Here is a 21,183-nt window from a genome sequence, read left to right on the forward strand (position 1 = left end):
TTTGCAAGCATGAACATCTTGATTATGGTCAGTACCTTGCTTCTTGCAAACTGTGAAGGGAAATGCTGTTTGATACAATACAAAGTCAGTCTTTCAGATGTATGGCCGACATACCTGTTTGAAATGGAACAGTCAAATAAGCTCTCTTTCCTCAGGGGCCTTGTTAAGAAATCAACCAGTATGCTCTCTATTACTGTCTACTGCAAAACTACCTTCTCTGGTCATTATATACATGGTATACCCACAGTTCCACATGTTGGTCTCATCAGTATCATTGTAAGTAGGGCACAAGCCACTTGTTCAGTGTGCAAACATGATGCTGAAACAGTGAACATCTAAAATGTTCTCCAGATAACGGAAAATTAGATCATTTCTCACCGTATATTGCAAAACACATGGAAGGCCATTCAATTGGCACCATAGGTCCTGCAAAGTTCTTAATCTACCTCTGATTTTGATATCTGAAAAGTTTCAGCAACAGATGAAGCTTGATATTTCACACTGTTAACTGTGTAGTAGCAACACAAGTGATTTTTTTACCACTAACAAGATGCTGTTATTAAGACATTCTGCCGAACACACAAATGGGTGCTGTGAGATTTGAATTTCAGCATCTGTGTGATGCGTAGTGTTTAAGTGGTGAAGAGTGTATATTTAGATGGTGGCGTTGTCAAAGGAGCTTGCTGAGTTCCTGCAGGGTATTTGCATATGGTACAGATTGTTAACATCATGTTTCTGTGATGGAGTGGGTGAACATTTAGGAAGTGAATGGAGTGCTGATCAAGGAGGCCCATGACCCCAGGTTACAAAACCTCAGCAATACCTTAACTGCCACATTGCAAACAAAGACATGCAATCTTGCGTTGAGATGCAGTTGGTGCTCTCTGGTAAAACATCCTTTTCATGGACTGCTCAACACTGAGTCAGAGGTACAATTGACTGAGCTAGTCACTCGAGTTGATAGGGTCCCCCCCCTACATGTTTCCCACTTTCAACTACTTCCTTTGTCCAGCACCAAGTCTGTGGACTTTAGCCTGATCAATTTAACCAACTTTATCTCTCCACCCTGCAGGCACTCTACCTCTACTCCTGATGAAGGGCTTTTGCCCAAAACATCGATTTTCCTGCTCCTCAGATGCTGCCTGAACTGTTGTGCTTTTCCAGCACCACTCTAATCTAGAATCTGGTTTCCATCATCTGCAGTCCTTGTTTTTACCAACTTTAACCATCATCTCCTCTTTCTTTTCTCTTACAATACATAAAAAAATTACTCGTGCATCCATACACAAGTATGTCAGAAGCGTCTAGTCAAAAGCTTTCTCAAGACTCATCAAATAACTTCCTGAAATGGTCGTGCCAATTCCAGCAGTCAAAATTCCTCTAAAAATATCTAATTCAGCACAACAGCAGTCAAAATATATCAACAGGTGTGTTCCCCCAGAGTATCTGTTGGTCCCTTTTATTATTACAATGTGTGGAAAGCTGGTTCCTTCTGACAGTTTTTGTGACTATTGTAGAACTGACAAATATATGCCAGCTGTTTGGGATAGCAATGAGTTCACTGAACAAAGAGTAAAATCCTATTTTACATGCCAGGCCCCCATTAATTTTAGGCAGGCACATTGTAGATGGAAATGAAAGCAAGACCCAAATTAAAGTTGGCCAGATTTTCAACATGGGACAGACACACAAGATTGCAACCTAAACTTTGGGTCAGAGATCAGTTTCTGAAAAGAAAATTTTCCCCATCCTGGGTCTGAGTCTTTCTGACAGTGCCATGTTTACACTAAAGCAAAAGGAGCAAAGTTCATTCCAAATAACCAGCTTTGTGCATCTGGAAGAAAATTAAGACTGATTCTTTCAACATGCAGGCTGTAGCTCAGAGGAGAAAATGGTTTCATTGGTAATAACAGCTTTGAGGCATATCACACACAAGAATTCTGAGGATAAAATGCTCAACCATATTCAGCGAATTTCAAGGACAACCTTGCTGGAAAAGTTGTTGAAGTTACAAGTGTTTCAGGAAGTCTCTCAATGGATCTCATAGGTTCTCTACACAGCTCCAGCAGCAATGAACATGACATGTTGAATATGCTCTGAAGAAGCACTTAAAATTGACATCAAAAATGTGTCTTCTCCCAAGCAGCTGGTCACTGGGTATTAGCCAAGGAGATGCTCTTCAGCCTCCTTAGTGAGCTTCAGCAGGCATCTTAAGTGGCAAATATCTTGTTTAGCAAGCATCAGGGCAGTCAGTCCAAGTGACAACTTCAATTCCCCTTGCACTAAACATAGTCTGAGGTGATGTTTCAGCTTAGGTACTATCTTGGCAATATCTCCATCATTCTATTACCGAAGGTATTCAACAAAAATCATCCCCATATCCCCATATGCTTCTGTTTTATTCAGCTTAATGGCAAGATTTCTATCTGAATGTCTTGTGTCATTGAAATATTTCACTCTAACCAACAATCGAGAAGACAGTGCCGCAGACTCCTCCATAAATGTATTTTGAGAAGCCAAGATGCATAGTTCCCATCACCACCCAAGGTCGAAAAGATTTAAAAAAAGAGATGATGGGTTAAATCAAGAAATAGTTATTACTTGGCATCATGTCAAGTGATATGGCCATTCACTTAGTTGGAGTCATATTTCGGTTGGGTGGAATCAGATCATGCGAGATTACTGCTCTGTCTGTATAACACTTCAGCGAGCATACTAAGAACTGATTAAACTCATCAATTGCAGCAAGTAGCTTCAGTGACAGGTTATGAATTTGGAGTCAAGTGTTCAGCTGCTTGAACTCACAAGATGCTAAACTTGACATTTTAATGGAACACATTTAATGAAGGAAAACCACTCAATTCAAAATATTGTTGTATAATGGCAAAGTGAGAGCTATGAATGCAATACACTTATAATATCCCACTCATAGCATCAAACCCCTAATCTACAAGTCAATACTAGTTGTATACTTAACAATGTGTGTCAGTAAAATTAAACAAAACTGCAGACGGTAAGAGTTATTGAGGTAATGAGAAAGAACATTTGAACAATTGGAAAATCATTTCCAGGTTCTCTCTCAGATTGATCCAAATAAATTTCATTAAATCTCTGGCAGTTGTTTTTGAACAAAAAGTGCTCAAAGATCATAATTATGGACAAAGTTTTGACTGGAAAAAAATGAGAATTTTGATAAGAATGTCAATTAACTTTGGCACTTCTCACATCACTTCAAGTAGGCATAGGTCAAAGAAATAATGTTACAGCCTTATATCCTGCTGAATATGGTCCCTTCCTGGTTCTCTGGAAATACAGAATGTACCATCTTTCCTCATTACAAACATTCCTCAAGGAGGCTGTAAGTCTGTGCAGGGCTTTCTCAAAGCCAGACATGACCAGGGCCCGTGCTTTGCTCATCAAAGGTGCATTATAGGTTCCCAGCTCAATAGCAGCCCAAAATTATTTAAGTGGCACATCAGAAGCACAAGAAGTGTCAAGGGTATGCAAAGCTGATTTACTTTTTCAATTGATCTCACGTGGAATGGTGTAGCCTTATTGAAAAGATGTTCAATCCATCATTGGATCAATTAACTTTGCTTTGGCAGCTGTCATCTTGACAGCCAGGTGTCAGCTGTGTTGTCGGCTCAAGTGCAATGCCAGAGACCTGGGCACAAACATCTGCACTGAAGAGTCAATCAAGCACTGAGGGAGTGCTGCACCTTTGGAGGTGCTGACTTTCAGATAAGTTCATCATTAACACATTGCTGTTTGTGAGATCTTGCTGAGCACAGGATCCGTGCCATGTTCCATACATCGTTAAAAATCACAGAACACAGGTTATAGTCCAACAGGTTTAGTTGGAAGCACTAGCTTTCAGAGTGCTACTCATTCATCAGGTGGTTGTAGAGTATAAGATTGTACTCCACACACAGTGCTTCCAAATAAATCTGTTGGACTACAATCTGGTGCTGCGTGACTTTTAACTTTGTACACTAGCATCTCCAAATCATGTTTCACACATGAGAGCAATGATTACACTCCAATAAGAACTTTATTATCTAAGGACTTTGGGACACCCTGAGATTATGATACACAATTATGCTATATTTATCAGTCTATTTTACTCAATTCAAAGCTGACTTTCAGCATTTTTTAATGCAACACAATGATTGCCTATTTCCACCGATATGACATTGAGATTGAGGATGAGGCAGACAATGACTGCTAAAACACTCCACCATGCATAGCGAGGAGTTGATTGTCATTGGAGCGGATTCAAAATTTTCCGGTCAACTTCCTACCCTCCAACTTTCTGCACTCAAAATTCTGCCGTTTATTTCCCAAGCTTGGTTCATCCAGCAGAACCAACTTCGCTGACTTAGACTGGCTGTCATTCCTTCAAAGCCGCAAGTTTAAAATCTTCATCCTTTTGTTCAAATCTTTTGGTGACCATTGCCCTGCCTACCTCTGCATTGTCGTCCAGTCCAACAAACTTACTTCCCTGTCAATCACCCAAATCCTTTTACTACACTTCACTCTCATTATTGATCATTCCTGAAGTGTTTAGTCGCAAGTTTAGCTGGTTTTCCTTTTTGCAAATATTTCTGTGAAATGCTTTGAGACGTTTTTCTTTTAATAAATGTGCTTTATAAGCTGCCACAGGCTCCACATAAAATGTTATAGAATCAGAGGACAGAAGACCATTTCAATCCATTGTGCTCATGCTGACTTTTTGACAAAACTCTCCAATTAGTCATGTAAAATTTTTAGACATTATGTTTTTACAAATTGACATGCTAGTTTAAACATTGTGTCGTTGGTTATGAAAAGCCAGGAAGAGCAAATGCTCCAATCCCCTCAGTAGCATCCCTCAAAACAGAGAAGAAAAATTGAAATGTGCCTTCTAAGCCAATTTCTGGTTTCTCATGTGTGATATAGGACACCTGCAAAATTAAAGTAGTTACAACATAAAGTTTGCCTTATCAAGAGTTAACACAAGGATGGCAGGATTGTGAAGAAGTACAAGGAAGCTAGTCAGCACCTAATTTTATTAATTTCAGTAGGTGGGCTAAGATACTGCTTCTAATAACCATGAAGTCTGCTATCCAAAGGGAAGTCACATTAATTACTGTAGATTAGCACTCACTAATGCATGAACATTAATTTAAACCCATGAAATGGCACAGCGGAGACTACCACAACCATGAACACTCAATTTTCTGAAGCAATTTTCCCTTCTCAAAAAAGGAAAGTGGAAAGTCTTTTGCAATAAATGAGAAAGGCTGCAACAGGAGGATGTGGAGACAGCATTTGTGCTGATACGGTACAGAGAACAGAAAGAAAAATTAAGACTTGAAGAAAACAACTGAAGCAAACCAATGTACGCGATTTAGGACAAGTACCATAAGCTAATAATAACTTGCCATATAGAAAAATGTGGCCCATACCGTTTATCCTGATGCAGTAGTGACATTTCGTAGCTAAGATTGCAGTAGTCAGATTGTTGGTTTCTCAGGTGCATGGGCATCAGGTGGGAAAGTGCAGGCCAAGTCAGAAGATCAGCTGTGCTCATATTGAAAGGCAGAGCAGACTGACGGGCCCATACGATGTTCTCTGCTTTGATTTCTTATGTGATGAAATTCTTGTTTGAATAAAGACAATTTAATGCATAACGTTTATTTTATTTACATCACAAATCACAAATCACAAATCAACCACTAGCATGCAGCTACTATTTCAAAAGGATTTATAAATCCATAAGATGTAGAAGCAGATAAATTAGCCATTCACCTCATCAAGTCTGCTCCACCATTCAATGAGATCATGGCTGATTTAATAATCTTCTATGCCACTTCATTGCCTTTCCACATAAACCCTGAATTCTCTTACTGATTAAAAATCTCAGCACTGAATGTACTTAACGATCCAGCCACCACAGTCCTCAGAAGTAAAGAATTGAATAGAGTCCCTGCCATCAGCGAAGAAATTCTTCCTCATCTCTACTTAAATGTGCAAACCCTTCTTCTAAGATTACACTCTCTAGTCCATGACTCTTCTATGAGGGGAATCAGCCTCTCCACATCTGTCCTGCCGAGTCCCTTAAAAATTTTGTATGCTTTAATGAGATTGCCTTGCAAACAACCTCATCTTGGGTGGTACGGTGGCTCAGTGGTTAGCGCTGCTGCCTCATCAGTGCAAGGAACCCAGGTTCGATTCCATCGTCAGGTAGCTGTCTGTGTGGAGTTTGCACATTCTTCCCATGTCTCCGTGGGTTTCCACTGGATGTTCTCATTTCTTCCCACAGTCCAAAGATATGCAGGTTAAATGGATTTGCCATGCTAAATTATCCACACTTTTCAGGGATGTATATGTTAGGTGTGTTGTCTATTAGAAATGCAGGGTTACAGGGATAGAGTCAGGCATTGGGTCTGGGTGGGATGCTCTTCAGAGGGTCAGTGAGGACTCATTTGGCCAAATGGTCTTTTTCCACACTGCCGCTATTCTATGGATCTCATAAGACAGTCCCTCCATTCCTTGAATCTGCATAGTGAACCTTCTGTGAACTGCCACCGCAGCTGGTACAGCTTACCTTATATAAGTAGCCCAAAACTGTTCACAGTATTCCAGCTGTGTACCGAATAGTGCCTTGTATAGGTTTAAAAAAGCTTCCCTATTTTGTGTTAAACACGAACAAGGCCTTTGTTCGGATAAGACTGATATACCTTCTATTTGTAGCATGCATTATATACCTAAAGGCTTCACAACTGTATGACGTTACAGATATGTGCACTTCCATTGTCTCTGCATTTTTCCTCTGATTACCAAGGCTCTACAAAATGGTCAAAATCAACTATGTATATAAGAATACATAACTTCTATTAAATCCCTGACCTCTTTCATCGTGAACATCCTTAATATCACTGCCTCGAGTGTATTGCTGAAGTGAGAAATATTTAATACTGTCACATGGATGTAATTTCATACCTCTGTAATTGTTAGATGGGCATACAATGGCAGAATGTCAGTGCAATTATCACAATACATTTTGGTTAAATATAAGAGGGCAGACATGAATATAAACATACACTTGCATATTTTCACATAAATGTACACAAGATTAAAGCTGGTGCAAAACAATTTTCAGGACAAAAACTGAAGCAGGATTTTTTCTCACAACAATCTAAAACTAACCTCACCACACTACAGTCTACCATGTACATTCATCATTATTTACTTTTCCCTGAAAAGATGCAATTGTCTCAGACTGAGCCACTATTCTTTGACAAAATATTCCATGCTGTCTGCTAATAAAATGCACTGCCAGGTCTGAATCACAGACTAAAACAACATAGAGTCTAAATGCAAGCAAAATTTGTCTCTCATAGTAAACATACTAAAGCAGTTTTGTTGAGTGAAATCAAGCAGCTATATCCACATCCACCACTTCCAGTGGAAGTTCATTCCACACATGAATCACTCTTAAAAATAATTGCCCCCTATGTCTTCTTCAAATCTTTCTCTTCTCACCTTAAAACTATGCCCCCAGTCTTGAAATTCCCGACCCTATGGAAAAGACACCTGCCATTCACCTTATCTATATCTCAAGTTTTTATAAACCTCTATAAAAAGTCCCAGACTATCCAGCCTCTCCTTAGAGCTCAACCCCTCTATTCCCTGCAACATCCTGGTAAATCTCTTATGAACCCTCTCCAGGTTAATGATATCTTTCCTATAACAGGGTGACTTGAACTCAACACAGTACTCCAGAAGAGGCCTCGCCAACATCCTGTATAATCTGAACAGAATGTCCCAACACCTATACTCAAAGGTCTGAGCAATGAAGGCAAGCTTGCTAACTGCCTTCTTAACCACCCTGTCTATTCACTTGGATAATTGATGATAGCCTCAAAAGGTGCACTGCATTGGGCCACCCATATCAAATCATACTTTAGAGGTTAGAGCAAAAAAATCAGACTGAAACTCCAGAGCAGACTACTGAGGGAATGTTGTTCCATCCATATTGCCCTCTTTTGGTTCAAACATTAACCCTGACCCCCCTCTTTGCCCTGAAGTGGACAGAAAATACCTCAGGACACTATTCAAAGAGGAGCACTCTAAACTAATCTGACCAAAAAAATAGGTATCATTATCACTTGTCGTTTGTAAAAAGTTACAATGTGCAAATTAAGTTTCATTCATGGGCTGTAAACATTGTTGGCCAGATCAGCATTTATCACCCCCACTTAAATGCCCTTAAGAAGATGCTGATCGTCTTCCTTCTTGAATTGCTACAATCCATATGGTGTACATACACCCATTGTGCTGTTACAGAGGGAGTTCCAGGAACTTGACCCAGAGACAGTGAAGGAACAGCAACATAGCTCCAATTCATGATGGTGTGTGGCTTGAGGCGGAACTGCAGGTGGTTGTGCTGCCATATATCTTCTGCCCTTGCTTTTCTAGGTAGTATTTTTCATGGGTTTAGAAGGTCCTGTCTCAGGAACTTTGGTGAGTTGTTGCCCTGCATCTTGTGGATGGTTTACACAGCTTTGACATTACATTAGTACCAGAGGGGTGGAAAGTTGAAGCTGTTACAGATGGTCACAATCAACTAGTCTGCCTTGTCCTGGTGTTGAGCTTCCCAAGTGTTACTGGAGCTGCACTCATCCAGACAAGTGGAGAGTATTCTGTCATACTCCTGGATTGTGCCTTATAGATGGTGGGCATACATTGAGGAGTCAGGATGTAATTTATATGCTGCAAAATGGCCAGCCCCTGACCTGTTCCTGTGACAATACAACTCTACCAGTTCAGTTTCTGGTCAATGGTTATGCAGCAGCACATTTATCACACGACAGTAGTGGCTACACTTTGAAAATACTACAATGCCTGGAAAGGACGCTGGGATCATCAAAAACACTATACAGATAAAAGAGTAATTAAAGAAAAAAGAAGTCTAAGTCTTAATTCATGAAATATGATTACTTGAAATTTTACACACATTACGGACAGAATAAAGGTGTTTCCAAACAGTAACCTAAAGCAATCCTCTGGTCAGCTCTGACATAGACCTGAAGAAATGTTTTTGCAGCCTGTTAACACATTTTACACCAATAATTGTTTGAGCTGCTCTATTGTATTTCTCATGTGTACACTCATCATATTGAGAGTCTTAAAGGAAGACAAATTAAGATGCCGGATCTGAGACATTTTTTTATTCACCTTCAAATAAATAATAAACCAAGATTTCCAGAATCCAATTTACTTGTAACCTTGAGCAGTGATTAGAGGAGAATTTCATCATCTTTTCTTGGGCTTTACTTAGGTCTCAAAGGTTACAGATGGTGACTAGAACTACTGTGTTCACCATCTGCTTCATTTATCGCGAAATGCGCTATTAGTTTGTATTATTACTTTCAAGCTGTTGGTTTATCATCTCTTCCCCCATCCAAGGAGAGCTGCAATGATTGCATTGTGAGGCATCTTTCCAGCAAGACAGGGAATATTCACAGACTGGATGGTGAATATTCATTCATATTCTTTGTACTGAGTTGAATTGAGGATGTCACTCAAGATGAACATTATTAAATTGATGTTACTAAGCTCTTGACTTGGGGAATGGGGCACTTATACAAAAGCCTTAGGATTTCATAATATTCCAGTCAGAGACAATTATGTTTATTAGTTCTAGTTCTAGCTTTCTATGTCATGGTCAAATTAAAATAAAATCCTTTTGGAAGGAAAGTTTAAGAAGTGCAATTAATTTATATACCTTTAGAATGTGACACCACACAGTACATGCCCATTTCACAATATTCAAAAGTAAATAGTAATACAAGTCTAAACATTAGTATGGTTCTTAGGAATAGGGCCAGTCATTTTTAGTTAGGTAGTTCTGGGGTTATGGTTCTAGTCACCTCATTAAGAGATTCTTATAGGCAATTTGGAATGAATTTCCTTAGCACCCAGGTATGGTCTGGACAGGGGGCTTTGGGGGGAGGGGGGGCGCAGGGTGGGGGGGGGTCAATAGTCAAGAAGAATGGGCTGTATTCAAACATTCAGAAATTGAGGCTTGATGAAGCCAAAAGGTGTGAATGGTGGAGTGAGGGGTGCTGAGAGAAACAGAAGCAGAACAATAGAGAGGTCTGGACTGGGCAGACAAAGTGAGACCACTGTGAACTTACACATAGATTATTTTCCTAAAAATAGACATTAAGAGCTAATGTAGATCAATGAGGACAAGAGTGCTGTTTAGGTATAAAGCTTGGTGATATCTAGGATACAGAACATTTAAAGTGGACGGTGGCAACATCCTTCACCATAACCATCCTCGTACAGCATCATGAGCTGGTCTGCCTGTATAGCACTCTGGACGAGTGTTCTGCGTTGATACAATATTCTTTTATTAAGTGGGGGAGGGGTTGCTTCCAAGTGCACAAAATAAAAAGGTTACATGCAGACTGTTTGTTACCTTTTTAAAAGATATTTTTATTGAAGAAAAGAACTTTTAAATTACATTCCACCAAAAACAGTACAACTCAAAACAATACAAAAAGGACAGAACTACATTCAGGTACATATACGTAAAAATGAATAAATCAACATTAGTTTAGCTGGGGCAGTTGCAAGTTAATTAGTTTGATAAGAGGTTGTTTACGGTGCCAAATTGAAGAGCTGAGCCAGCCAGTCTCCTGAATGTTTGTCCAGTGAAGATTAAAGGAGGTATTCGCATCGGTTATAATAGACGAGGGAGAATATTCATCTTAATGAGGGCTATCTGGATTAGCCAGGATATTGGAAGCACCTCCCATCTTCGGAGGTCTTGTTTTCTTTTGTCAAATAAGTGGGTGAAGTTAGCCTTAAATAGTTGATCAAAAACAGGAGTGATAAATATACCTAGATAAAGGAAACCCCTCTGTGAGCAAGATCCGCCCTTGACATCAGGCATTTTTCAGAGACCCTCCATAGGCATGGACTCCGGTTTTGCAAAAAATGTTCTTGTAGCCTGAAAAGGCATCAAACAAATTGATACATTGTCGCAGATGAAATACCAAAACTGCTGAGTTTGACAGAAAGGTAAGGACATCATCCGCATACAATGTAATCTTGTGTGACGTTAATCCCACTTCTGGGCAGATATGTTGGGGTACCTACAAATAGCCTATGCCAGCGGCTCAATCAGCAATGCAGAAAGCAATGGCAAAGGGGACAGCCCTGTCGACTACCCTGAAAGGTATTGAGTTAATTTGATTGAACACCATTGGTGAGAACTGCGGCCAGAGGGTCACCATAAAGGACCTTTACCCACTTAATAAAGGCTTTGCCTAAGCTAAACCGTTCTAGAATGTGAAAGGCTTATGCCTGAAACATCGATTCTCCTGCTCCTCGGATGCTGCCTGACGTGCTGTTTCTTCCCAGCACCACGCTCTCGTTCTACAGTACAGAAGAGATATGGCCACTCAAACCAATTGAAAGCCTTCTGTACATCCAGAGAGATCACTAATCCCTTGTTGCTGGCATGCTTGGATCACATTGAACAATCTCCCAACATTGTCAGAAGATCTGCAGCCCTTTATAAAGTCTGTTTGGTCCTCTTTGTTAATGGAGGGCAGCACAGTTTTCAGCCTTAGTGCAAGCGACTTAGACAGGATTTTGACATCAACATTTAAAAGTGATATGGGCCTAAAGGAGGTACAGTCCTCTGGGGTCTTCCCTTTCTTAAGAATAAGAGAGATGTTCACCTCTCTTCAGGATGGTGGGAGGCGGTCGTGACTGGATGAGTAATTCAACATGTTGAGCATGGGCCCTGACAGTATGTTTATAAATTCTTTGTAAAATTCACGAGTAAGTCCATCATGACCAGGCGCCTTTCCACTCTGAAGCTGCTTCACAGCCTCCTGCACCTCTTGTACCAATAATGGGTGTTAAGGAAAGACTCTTGGTTGGGGGTTACACCTGGAAGACCCAGATTCTTAAAAAAAGACTCCATCCTAACAACTTTCAGATCGGCATAACTTGGAGTAAGATCTCCAAATGTTGTGCTAATCTTTTTAGAGTCGTAGATAAGGGTTCCTGTCCCTTCCCCGATTGAGATAATGGCTTGGGAAGCACTTTTTCTCCTGGCAGGATATGCTAAGTACTTGTCCGATTTGTCGCCATACTCAAACAACCTTTGTTTTGCAAAAGTGAGTTCGTTCCTGGCTGTCTATGTGAACATGGAGTTCAGTGTAGGCCGAAGCACTGCGAACCCCTGTTGCTTAGCTGCTGAGAGTTTGTTAAAGTATGCCTTCTTGGCTGCTTTCAACCATATTTCAAGCAAGCATTGCTGCTCTTCCTTCTGTCGCTTCTCACTGGCAGAGTAGGAAATAATTATCCCCTTGGCATAAGCTTTAGTGGTTTCCCAGAGAATGGATGGGTTGCTGACTGAGTTAATGGCTAAGAAAGCTCTGAATTAATTGGAAAAGTACTCAGTGAACTTACTATTCTTAAGAATAAAGTGATCCATTTGCCAGTGTCCTGAGCCTGTTGCATTGCTGTTAATCTTAACCAACAGGTATACTGCTGCATGATCAGAGATGGTAATATTCCCAATTGTACAGGATGCCACCGAATCTAGGGGCACTGCGGGTGTTAGAAAGAAATCAAACTTGGTGTGGCACCTCTGTGAGTTGAAGGAAAATGTAAAATCCCCACCTGTGGAGGGGCGCCTCCAAACATCTACCAGCCCTAGTTCTACACATAGATCCACTAATGGCTTAGATTGTTTCTTCGGGTCTATGTCAGAGCTGACCAGAGGATTGCTTTAGGTTACTGTTTGGAAACACCTTTATTCTGTCCGTAATGTGTGTAAAATTTCAGGTAATCATATTTCATGAATTAAGACTTAGACTTCTTTTTTCTTTAATTACTCTTTTATCTGTATAGTGTTTTTGATGATCCCAGCGTCCTTTCCAGGCATTGTAGTATTTTCAAAGTGTAGCCACTACTGTCGTGTGATAAATGTGCTGCTGCATAACCATTGACCAGAAACTGAACTGGTAGAGTTGTATTGTCACAGGAACAGGTCAGGGGCTGGCCATTTTGCAGCATATAAATTACATCCTGACTCACTCCATTTTGTCTTCCAATCTGAGGAATTGCAGCAGCCAAGTCCTCGAAAAATATCGCTGACTGACCACCTTCCCTTACCTCCGGTAGACCGATGATACAAACAATTTTTTTCTCCTGCCTCTATTCTTGAGATTGTCACCTTCATCAGTTAAGTTACAGACCTGCTTTTCAAGGGCTTAGATCTGATCCTTGGATGAATCAATCGCGGTCTATGTCACTGTGGTTCGGCACTCGACATCATCTGCTCTCTTCCTGAGGTCTTCGAGTTGCTGATTATGTTTTTGACTTATGGCAGGTAGTGGGTGCCGCTTACTATTCAACTTGTCTTTGATCCTGCCTTCAAGCTTTTAGTGCCTCCTCGCGAGCTCTGTGAAAAGAGCCCGGTGAGTAATCGGGTCAACTGGACTGGTAGGGGGGGTCCATGGCAGTGGCCGTGGCCACAGACAAACTCAATGCCTCCACCAAGTGCCCCATCTGTTGGGACTTACTCGATTTTTTTCCGATTTTTTTTGTCATTTCCACTCGACAATAACAGTGAATGATAGAGATTCTACGGCTATTTGATGGTTTAAATTTGGCAAAATGGTTTAGGTGGGGTGGATTAAAGCACTGCTTTCCCTGTGCAGTGGTACAGAGTCTAGCATAGCAATCCAATCAGATCACCACCATCTTGGATCCCCCCAGACTGTATATTTTTAATCTCGACCAATCAGCAATCAGTGCTTGCAGCCAAGATGAATTTGAGACAGAACATCAAACAGGTGTTCAATCTTGTTCTTGTATTTGCAAAAGAATTTATACTTATTACTTAAAGCTTTGAATGCCATCTCCTTCGCCGTCAATACGGTGGTACATTCCTACGACATAAAAACTGAGTAAATTAATTATTCATTCCCAATTTACACTTGCATAATTGTCTAAATGTTCAAAAATTAGCCCAGTTCAAATTGGTGGGAGAAATTTCCTTTATGCTCATCCATAATCGGTGATAGAGTCATAGAGATGTACAGCATGGAGACAGACCCTTCGGTCCAACCTGTCTATGCTGACCAGGTATCCCTACCCAATCTAGTCCCACCAGCCAGCACCTGGCCCATATCCCTCCAAATCCTTTTTTTTGCAAGAAGGAAACAGCTGCATCAAGCGTGCATCATAGGAATGTGAGGGAAATACAAATACATGAGAAAACTGTTTGCTTACGATCTGAAATACACACTGCTACAGTCCACAACATGCACCTTGCAGCATACTTAATAAAAGAACAGGATATGAAGATTGCAGATTTAGCCATGAACATATTACTGTTACTACAAGCAGAATACGACATTTCAAGGCAGTCTATTCATTTAATTTGAAGAATCCAAAGCAAAAAGAGAATTCACATTCAAGACAATCCTAATGTTTCCTTCATCTTCCTGCTGTAGTTTCCTCAAGATTCATGTTCTTTCTACTGTTAAGAGAATTGTCTGACAAATTTTGTTCCTAAAAATGTCAACCCTGATCCACAACCAACTTTTGAATAGATTGTAAAAGTGCATGGCGAGTGCAGTTAATCTTCTCATTTTCTCTATCTTTTGACATGGTAGATATTGGGCATTCTAACAAACAGAGTTTCCAGTTTGATGAAATTGTAATTGGCTCAGCCTGGACTGGTAGATTTATTTTGAGGCCCCTTGAGATGCAGTTTATTAGATTTGGTTGCATCCTCTATCATGTGATTTAACATCAAGGGATTGCAAATGTGTTGCTTATTTACAAAGCAGTCTTACATACATTTATTAGATCTCTAGGTCTGAATAAAACCAAAAGGTGCCCCCCCAAAACTGCTTTTTAGGTGCAAAACAGGTACTTTGCATCTAAAGCTGCAAGCAGCCATTCACACAGTTATTTTGTAGCAGGAACATATAGGTGATGAAGGAGAAATCATTAAGGGCCTGAGATAATAAGTATTAATACACTTGCAAATACAAGAACAAGACTGAACACTTAAGGTCCTCTTCACAAACTCAATTGATCTGCACGCATAGATTGCCAGATGGGTTGAGATCAAAACATGCATCTGGATTAGTGGTGCTGGAAGAGCACAGCAGTTCAGGCAGCATCCAAGTAGCTTCGAAATCGACATTTCGGACAAAAGCCTTAAAACATGCAGTCTATGTGTAAATGTTTTTGTACATCTGGAAGCAGCCCCACAAAATTAAAATTTTAAATGAACCTTATTTCAGAGGTGGTGCGTGAATGTGTGTGTGTTGGGGGGGGGGGGGGGGGGTTCTCCAAAGTCCACTGCAAAGTCAAAGCCTTCCCTGTCTTTGTCCAATCATTACCAACCCTCCTTTGAACCGCCCCCTTTCACAGAACACCTCCTGCAGAATCATCACACTCTGTTCTGAACAGCAGCCCCTTTCCAAAGATGCCTGCTCTCTGCTGATTACTCCTTTGCCAGCCAACTAACTCCATCAACACCTCCCCAACACCCACCCCCTGCAGGCTTCACTCTCCCAATCATTTTCTCCCCTCCCACAACTGACATAATGTAGAGGCTGGAATTTAAAGCTTCTTCACTGGTGAGTAGGCTAGTTCCATCCAACAGGCACTTAAAAATCACAGATCGCATTGGGAAGGGCCAGAGGAGGTTGTATAACTCACCCTCAGTTTATGTCAGCAAGCCATTGCAAATCAACATATTCTATCTGTTATGGAATTACATTGTTAATAGATATTTTGTCATTACTGATGGGGCAGTCGTTTCATAATTAAGGTTCATATTTTGTGTTTTTATTCCTCTGTTGTTCAGATCTACACTGTTTTAAACTCTGAAAATCTTCAAATTATTTTCATATAAAATTAATTTATTATGTACTGCCAAAGTAACATTAGATTGAAAATTGGGAAAACAATTTTCCTGTCTTCATTAAACTGGTGGCATATTGAATTTAAAGATCGCTAAGTTGTTTTCAAACCACTTTATCACACCTCAAGGACACCTGCAGAAATTTTATTTATCATTTAAGGCATCAGGAATTTAATTACTTGCTTTTTTCTTCTATTATTTACGCTCTGTGTATACACACATATATTCCTATTTCTCTGTTGAGGTTGCATTGTGTCAATAAATTAGATTGCAGCTATTCTTGCATACTGAAAGTATTTAATTGTTACCACTGGTGAGAGATATAAAAATGTCTCAAATACATGTCAAATAGTTTACTTTGTCTAATTTAAAGCAGAAATTTACTTTATGGCACAGTTATATATGAAAAGAGGACTGTGTAAGAACACTTTTATAATGGATGTCAGTTTGCTCGCTGAGCTGGAAATGAACCTTCTAGCTCAGTGAGGAAACTTACACCCAGAACCTCAACCTAAGCTACAAATCTTCTCATAACCCGCTAACACTTTTATAATGTAGTGTTTCAGGACCCTTATTATGGTCACTGGGGAGTAATGTAACCAAAAAACATCATCTTTTTTCTGTATTTAAAGCATACCTGGAAATTAATTTTAATGTATTTGAAACATCATGCATATGACAAAAATAGTTTAATTATTTGAGGGCAAAAGAAACATTATTTCCCTAAAGCGATAAATGCAACCCAAGAACATTCCAATGTTTCAATTTAATTAAATAAACTAAGCAAGAAAGACATTATCCAAACTCATGCCAATTTGATTCCCTTTTAGTAAGAGCAAGAATTTTGAATATGTACAATATCTTTTGCAAATGACGGGTTCATTGTTAACTGAGTTGCAGTAGCACTCACACCTCTGAATTCAAAGGTTGAGAATCCAAATTCCTCACAGATTTGGGCACACTGTTCAAAGTTGACACTTCAATGCAATACCAAGGGAGTGCTGCAGTGGTGAAGGTGCCATTGTTGCATGAAGTGCTAAACCAAGATCATGTCTGCCCCCTAAAAGCACTTTGAAGAAAAAGCAGAGAACTTACTCCACCAATATTTACCTTTAATTAAATAACATAAGAACAGATTTTCTAGTCATTATAAAATTGCTATTTATGGGTGCTCTCTGACATTTCAGACCTCACAACAGTGACTACACATGGAATTTAACTGGCTGTACTTTAGAATGTGGTGTGGTCATGAAAGGCACTATATAAATGCAATCCATGCTTTTTAACAGAGTATTTGTAGTTGCATCATTTTTGCTTTATAGGTTTTCATTGTTAGAATATATTAAGGGTTGGTAATCTGAACTAGGCATTTTTCCCGCTTACAGGTTTCATGTTACATTGTGCTGTTCCTGACCTCAAACAAGGCTTGATTCTCAACTTAGGAGAATCAGTTTTCTGATTGTTAACATTCATTTAGCTGGTAAAAGGTGGGAAAATCCATGATGCCACATTTGTACTGCTGGCCATTTACAATGTTTTGATTTGGTTTTGGATTGTAGAAGTAGCCACCGTCTAATTTTAACCGCATTATTTGAGTCAACAGTGGTGAGATTATCAGCATCCTCTACAGTTTAAGATAAATTAAAAGCAGTCTCCAGTGTACAGATGACTATTCCATCACATACATCGGGATGTTGCTGTCAAGAATGAATTTTACCTCCAGAAGTTTCAGAAAGACTTGGCAAGACTACACCTGGAATACTGTACTTAGTTTTAGTCTTATCAGCAACAGAAGTTTGCACGCCATAAAGGGAGTGCAACAAAGGCTCACCAGACTAATTCATGGGATGAAGACATTGTCCTCAGGAGGAAGATTAATTTGACTACTGCTATATTCTCAAGCATTTCGAAGATTGAGTGGTGCCTTCATTCTAAAGTTTTGTCAAACCTGACAGGATACATGGAAGAGGTTTGTTGTCCTTGGCTGTTTCTCCTACAACCTCAGTATCAGAATAAGAGATCAGCCATTCAGGACTGAGATAAGGAGGAGCTTTTTTTTCACTTAGAATATAATGAATCTTTGGAGTTCTCCAATCCAAAGTACTGTGGAGTCTTAGTCACTGAGTGTGTTCAAGACAAAGATCAGTAGATTCAACACATTAAGGGACATAGGAATCATGCATAAAAATGGTGGTGAAATAGATTTTATTGAAAGATGGAGTAGGCTCGAGAAGGGGTGGATTTCTGCTTTTATGTGTATTTGCTTAATTGCTCAGCATTCAAACAGATGCAACAGTATATGACATATTAGGTCTTGCAGTGAGACTGTAATATACATTTAAGAGACATGTTTACGCTTTCATTACCGTATCATGGCACGGGACCCAATGGTATAAACGTTTTACACTCCATTTTAACAGAGCTATTTGCAGCATGATATGCTAAAGGAAATGTGCTTTGTGACAAAATTGCTGTTCCCATAGTACGAGTTTAGGCACAGGATCGCCTGTGATTGTAATTTATGTAAATATCAGGATCTGTAATTAATGTAAGTTGAATCTTTCAGTGTTACATTATTCATATCTGGCTGTTAGCCTCTGGGACCCAACATAAACATTTCCTATATATAAACATATAGAACTGCAGATGCTGGAAATCTGCAATAAAACACAGCACAGCAGTGTCTGCAGAGAGAAAAAACAAGAGTTAACAGTTCGAGTCCAATGACCCTTCATCAGAACACCACAAATACAATTACCCTGCTGAAGGAAAAAAGACTGCATGGACAGTATCAGATCAGCATTAAGTTAGACCCTTGCATGACAAATAACCACCAAACACTCCAAAAGGATTAGGGGTTACCCAGTCAAGTGAACATACATTTGTAAGCACTTGATAAGTCATCACTACTCCAAACAATTTTTCTGGCACTAAAGGATTGTATTTTTTTTTCCGCAATCACTTTTACCTTACTCTCATTTAAACCCATCGTATTTCCTCTCTCTTTACTTTGCTTTCTGTCCATGATTTGGAATTGAATTCATTAATCAAACTTGCACACCATGGTTTAGAGTTTGCGTATCTTAAGGAATCAGAACAAATGACACACGATTGCTTGCCCTGTTCCCATAGGTCGAAGAGAGTGCCAGTCAGGCTTTGATTGCTATTCAGCACAACTTGTAGTCCAAAACTTCATAGAAAGTTTGTGTGCAATTGTAAATGAAGGTCCGATATTTTTCAATAAATTTTAGACAGACATTTAACATCCCGAAGTTTACACTGCTTACAATGAGTTAAATTATCCATTAGGATGCGAGCTAGATTGGTGTCACTGCAATTATAAGGTTAACAACAGGACTTTGATTGCTTTGAAGAGAATTCTAATGCTGAGAGAGATGGAATTTAGCTGCAGCATGTTTGGGAAAGAAATTGGTATTTCAGAGATAAGCACACGCTCAAGTGGCAGAGATACTTGAAAAGATAACAAAATGCTGACCACAACTCTAATAAACGCAGGCAAAATATCTGGAAAGATCACTCTGCTTCCAATTTTCTGTCCTTTCACACCATCCATCACTGATATTTCCCTTTTTCCAGTTTCGCCTGTCAGCCTCACAGCAAAAATGATATCGACCCACATTCACTTCCAGATCACACAATCAGCTTAAATAAACTTCCTTGCACCCCTCTTCCTGAAATGGCTCTCTACTCCCAGTTATGTTTTGTCACATCTGTTTTGATGATGCAACCGTCCATACAAACACTTCCAGTGTATTCTCTCTTATCCTCAACCCATGATCTCCCTGTCCCCACCAGAATTGTCAGGGTCCTAGATAATGTCCAGTCAATTTTCATACATTTCTGCTTTCTTCAGAAAGGGAGGAGACAGGGTGAAAGGGCACTTCACTAGCCCCCCACATTAAACAAGTAACCCTCTGTATTTCTGTCACCTCTAGCTTGATGCCATCATCAAATGCATATTCTCCTCTCCTGTCCTTCCACCATTCCAAGTAGACCATCCCACTCAGACATGGCCAGTGCCTCAATCCCTCCATCATCCTGTGTACTTCCCATGGAACCTACTCCATGCAAGGGCAGGGAATTAAGGATGCTTAGCTTGGAGCAGCAGCCAGGAAGCAAGGAGACACAGTAAAAAGTAAGCTTATAAATCTAGGGCAGTGCTGATCTAGACCCAGTGGGGAGTCCTGGATGCTGTCTGTGTCTGAGATGATCACATGTGCTGGAGGTGCTCCCATCTGCAGAAGCGGAGCTCTGGGTTTCAGAGCTTGAGCAGGGGTTGAAGACACAGTGGCGTATCCGCGAGGTTGAGAGTTACGTGGATAGCATGTTTACAGAGGTGGTCACACCATAGCTCAAGAGACTGAGGTAGAAAGGGAGTGGGTGACCACCAGACAGTACATAAAGGCCAGGCAGGTAGTGCAAGAGTCCCCTGTGGTCCCACTCGCTAACTGGTATTCCAATTTGGAAGCTGATGAGGTGCTGGCACCTCAAAGGAATGCAGTCAGAGCCAAGGTTCTGGCACCACAAGCAGCTTGACTGTACTGTGGCTGGTTAGGGTGAGGGTTTGGAGAGGAAGAAGAGGAGAGAAATAATTATGGGGATTCTTGCATTAGGGGAGCAGACAGGTGTTTCTGTGGCTGAAGACATGAGTCCAGGATGGTGTTTTGCCTCTCTGGTGCCAGGGTCAGGGATGTCAGGGTACGCTTCAGCCCATTTTGAAGGGGAAGGGTGATGACTTGGAGGTTGTGGTACCAACGATTTGGACAAAGTGAGGAAGGAAGCCTTGCATCAAGAATTCAGGGAGCTAGGCAGTAGATTAAAAAGTTAGGATCTCAATGGTTTGTAATCTCTGGATTATTCTCAGTGCCACATGCCAGTGAGTTTAGAAATAGGAAAACAGGACAGATGAATGTGTGGCTCAAGAGTTTGTGCCAGAGGAAGGGTTTTAGACTCCCGGATCACTGGGACCATTTTTGGGGAAGGTGGGGCATGTGCAAATGGGACAGTTTGCACCTGAACCACTTTGGGACCAACATCTTTGCAGGTAGGTTTGCTCATGCTGTTGGGAGGAGTTTAAACTAGTCTGGCAGGGAGAGAGGAGAGTAAGACAAGGCTGAACAGTCTTTACTTTAATGCTAGGAGTGTAGTAGGTAAACTGATGAATTAATGGCATGGGCTGAAACATAGAAGTATGATACTGG

General features: G+C 40.3%; 1 protein-coding gene across 1 annotated transcript in view; it reads right to left on the reverse strand.

The window, feature by feature from the left end:
- cdh13 (cadherin 13, H-cadherin (heart)) overlaps positions 1 to 21,183 on the reverse strand; it is a 1,093,338-nt gene that overhangs the window by 803,888 nt on the left and 268,267 nt on the right. The gene's annotated exons all lie outside the window — the stretch shown is intronic.

The sequence above is a fragment of the Chiloscyllium punctatum genome, chromosome 26 (assembly GCF_047496795.1).
Source record: "Chiloscyllium punctatum isolate Juve2018m chromosome 26, sChiPun1.3, whole genome shotgun sequence".
NCBI classification, from domain to species: Eukaryota; Metazoa; Chordata; class Chondrichthyes; order Orectolobiformes; family Hemiscylliidae; genus Chiloscyllium; species Chiloscyllium punctatum.